Source organism: Pan troglodytes, chromosome 17 (assembly GCF_028858775.2).
Source record: "Pan troglodytes isolate AG18354 chromosome 17, NHGRI_mPanTro3-v2.0_pri, whole genome shotgun sequence".
NCBI classification, from domain to species: domain Eukaryota; kingdom Metazoa; phylum Chordata; class Mammalia; order Primates; family Hominidae; genus Pan; species Pan troglodytes.
This window is the reverse complement of record NC_072415.2, coordinates 67,350,487-67,354,536: the sequence shown is the minus strand read 5'-3', so window position 1 is coordinate 67,354,536 and position 4,050 is coordinate 67,350,487. Positions and strand designations below refer to the sequence as shown.

The window sequence follows — 4,050 nt, the reverse complement described above, 5'->3', positions numbered from 1 at the left end:
GATGAGGCTCGACAAATGTGTTAAGGGGGTTAATCTAGCAGAGATGGGCCACATGAATTAGAAAGGAGAAAATAGAGTGATAATGAAGATGATGGTATAAGCATAGGGGATGTTAAGAAGGAAGAATTGGCAGGACTTGGGGACTAATTAAATGTGAGGGTTGAGAATAGGAAGGAGAAAAAGATGACTCCTTGGTATCCAGTCTGGTGGGCTGGAAGATGGTAATGACACTCAAGACCCATGATAGTAGGTCTTAAAGAAAGACCATGAGTTTGGTTTTAGATATGTCGAGATGGAGAACCTCTGAGGGGAGAGGTTTGAAAATCATCAGACTGGAGAGAGAGAGGTGGCAGAAAGGTTGCAGAGAAAGCTGCAAAAGCCAGGGAGATAATTTTAAGGAAGTCTGTGTGCCTGTGTGTGCACCTGTGTGAATGCATGGGAGGGCAAGGGTTGGTGGGGGAGTTGTCAACTGTGTCAAATGCTATTCAGAAATGAGAGCAGGGTGGTTAGACAAAGCACTTGAGATTTAACCTTAAAGAATACAATTTTGGTTAAAGTGATGGTGACAGACAATCAGGTTGATCAGTTTGCAAAGATTTAGGGAGAATAGGCAGCAAAGCAGGGGAGGCGATGGGCCTAAAGGGCATAAGTCACATTACTTTGTGTAACTAGCTTGCCCTTTAATTTCCTTGAAAGCTTTAGACAAAGATCTTAGAAGTGAAAGTGGCCGTGGAGAGTGAGGTGCTGGGAGAGGCCGGGAGTTTAGCCTGCAGAGCACCTGCCACAGAAACCGAGGAGGGGTTTCAAGATGTTCAAATGGAACTCCCTGGGATCATGGCAGAGAACAGAGGGCTGTAGGCCATTGAGAAGTTGGGATAAAAGGGAAAATGTTAAGCCACTGAAATCTCCTAGGCTGCCAAAAACTGGGTCTTGGCAGTAGTGAAGACCACGAAGGAACCAAGTTGGGTTGAACGTGAGGGGAGTAGACTTTGAGTGCTGAGTGGTTGATAAAAGCTGGTGGACTCAGCAGCATCTCATCTTTGGAGAAGACGGAGTAGGAGGGTGAGGCAGCCCTGCCCCTGTGGAAGCCAGGGATGTAGTAGTCTGGGGGTTTCTGTGGTGATCAGAAGTAACCACCGATGCCTCAACAGTCTCCATTTGTGGGAATTTCTTTCTTGAAAGGCCTTGTTAGCTCACTGAGATTGGGGTAATAAAAAGCTCCTCATTTTGATGGGCCTGAAAGTTTAAACTTTTTTTTTAGGTCAAACTCAGCGCGGATGTGAAACTTCATTAGCTGTACCTTAGCTCTGAGAGGAAACCTCACAAGACTCAATATTTATAGCTCAGGAAACTCAGGGCTCTTCCAGAGGGAGTACGTTGGATAATGTCATGTCTCTGGAGGGCTCTGAGGTTTTTAAGAAAGTGGGTCTTCACTCCTTTCTGCTGAGCCACTGGGATACACCAGGCCTGTCTGTTACGCATGCATGCTGGTGCTTGTTGCAGACAAAAATATGCTGGTCTGAGGGTGGGAGGTCTTTTTTTGTTGTTGTTGGAGTCTTACTCTGTCACCCAGGCTGGAGTGCAGTGGCACGATCTCGGCTCACTGTAACTTCCGCCTCCTGGGTTCAAGTGATTCTCCTGCCTCAATGTCCTGAGTAGTGGGATTATAGGTACACGCCACCATGCCTGGCTAAATTTTGTATTTTTAGTAGAGATGGGGTTTCACCATTTTGATCAGGCTGGTCTCGAACTTCTGACCTCATGATCTGCCCACTTTGGCCTCTCAAAGTGCTGGGATTACAGATGTGAGCTACCGCGCCCAGCCAGGTCTTGGTTTTACATTTAGCTCCGTGCACTTAGCCAAGTTGTTGATCCTCTCTGCACCTTGGTTTTCCTCATTTGTAATATAATGGGTGTGGCTGTGGTACGGACAAGTAACCTATCAGAGCTTTATGAGTTAATGTTTGCTGCGAGTCAAGAATGAAGCTGTTGTCACCAAGAGAGGGGAATGAAGCAGCCTGTCTGTTTTGTGGGAGGACCCTGGTGCTGCCTTGGGGCGTGTGGGGTCCAGGCCCAATTCTGCCATTGTTAGTGGCAAGTCACACTTCCCCCAGACCTGTCTGTCGGACTTAAAAATAGGTGGTGCAAACTACTGCTTAAAAATACACAGGGAGTACTATGGGGTCTTTTTATGTGAGACAAAAAGCACAGGACTTCGGAGCCTGGTGGAATTAGCCCTCTGAGATTTCATGGGACAAGGACCATATGAGTCCTGGGAGTGCTTGCACCGGGGGATTGGGTCCACCATTCCCTGTGGAAGGAGGCCCTGTGCTTCTCCAGAGAGGGGTTTCAAGTGTCATTGTGTGACTGGCCCACCAACCACAATAGCCGGGCTAGATGGTGATGCTAAAGCAGTAACTTTGGATTTTACTTTTTCAACCAGACAATTTTTCTACTAGAAAGACCAAGTACTGAAGTGCTTCATAGATTCCAGTGAACAGTTTGCAAAATAGGTAGATGCAGCCTTCAGCAAAAAATCGAAGTGCAGTCCAGAAAACAAAGGGAGAAATTGTCTTTTATAGAGAAATTTCCTACTTGGGTTCCCACTCTGATTTGCTTATGCAAATGAAGGATGTAGACTTGCTTAGTTCTGACTGGTTAATGCTGAGTTGTGATTGGTCGTTGTAGGTCACTGAACTACAACTTACTGGTTAGTTCAGGTGGTGTTAGCAGGAACAGGCAGCTATAAAAGCATCAAAGTTATGCAAATGTGGGTTTTCTGGGAACTCATGGTATAGAATAGAGCTTGCTCTATTTTGAATTTAAGTGCAGTTAACCACTCAGAATTCATCTTTTTATTATTATTATTATTAATTTTTTAGAGCTAGGGTCTCACTCTGTCACCCAGGTGGGAGTACAGTAGTGCATAGTTCACTGCAGCTTTGAAATCCTGGGCTCAAGCAATCCTACTGCCTCACCCTCCTGAGCAGCTGGGACTACAAACATGCACCACCATGCCAAGCTAATTTTTAAATTTTTCATAAAGATGGGGTCTCACTATGTTGCCCAGGCTGGTCTCAAACTCCTGGTCTCAAGTGATCGATCCTCCAGCCTTGGTCTCCCAAAGCACTGGGATTACAGGCATGAACCATTGTGCCCGGCCAGGATCCATTTTGAAGGACTGGATCTTTCAGGGTTGACATGTGCATATGTGGGGGTGGGGTGGGGGAGTGTACATATTTAAAGAAGATGCTCTTTATAGTCATATCTATAGAAGCTTGCATTTATATGATGGGATCATTCTAAACATGGGAGAGAAAACTTACTAGATCCTGGTCCCATTCATTTACCACTCTTGTTCTTTCCCCCCCTTTGTAGACAAACTTCTTCCTTTTTTCGGGGGGATAGAGACTGGCTCTGTTGCTCAGGCTGGAGTGCAGTGGTGTGAGCATGGCTCACTGCAACCTCCAACTGCCAGGTTCAAGCCATCCTCCGACCTCAGCCTCCTGAATAGCTGAGACTACAGGCGTGCATCACCACACCTGGCTAATTTTTTTTACTTTTTGTTGATATAGGGTTTTGCCTTGTTGCCCACGCTGGTCTCGAACTCCTGAACTTAAGTGATCCTCCCAGTTCAGCCTCCAAAAGTGCTGGGATTACAGGCATGAACCACCATGCCCAGCTGGTAAACACACTTCTTAAAAGCCTTGCTCTGCTGCCTTTGGCAGCACACATACTAAAATTGGAACGATACAGAGAAGATTAGCATGGCCCCTGTGCAAGGATGACATGCAAATTCATGAAGTGTTCCATATTTTTCCCTAGAAGTAAACCTAGGCAATACCATTCAGGACATAGACGTGGGCAAAGACTACGATGAAATAACCAAAAGTAATGGTAACAAAAGCCAGAATTGACAAATGGAATTTAATTAAACTAAAGAGCTTCTGCATGGCAAAAGAAACTATCATCAGAGTGAACAGGCAACCTACAGAATGGGAGAAATTTTTTTGCAATTTACCCATCTGACAAAGGTCTAATATCCAGAAT

At 45.5% G+C, this 4,050-nt stretch overlaps 1 non-coding gene across 1 annotated transcript; it reads left to right on the top strand.

Moving 5' to 3' along the window:
* Positions 1–3,714: 3,714 nt before the first annotated feature.
* On the top strand, positions 3,715–3,819 carry LOC112206331 (U6 spliceosomal RNA). Its single transcript, XR_002940554.1, has one exon. It is a non-coding gene; the product is annotated as a U6 spliceosomal RNA (small nuclear RNA).
* The last annotated feature ends 231 nt before the right edge of the window (positions 3,820–4,050 follow it).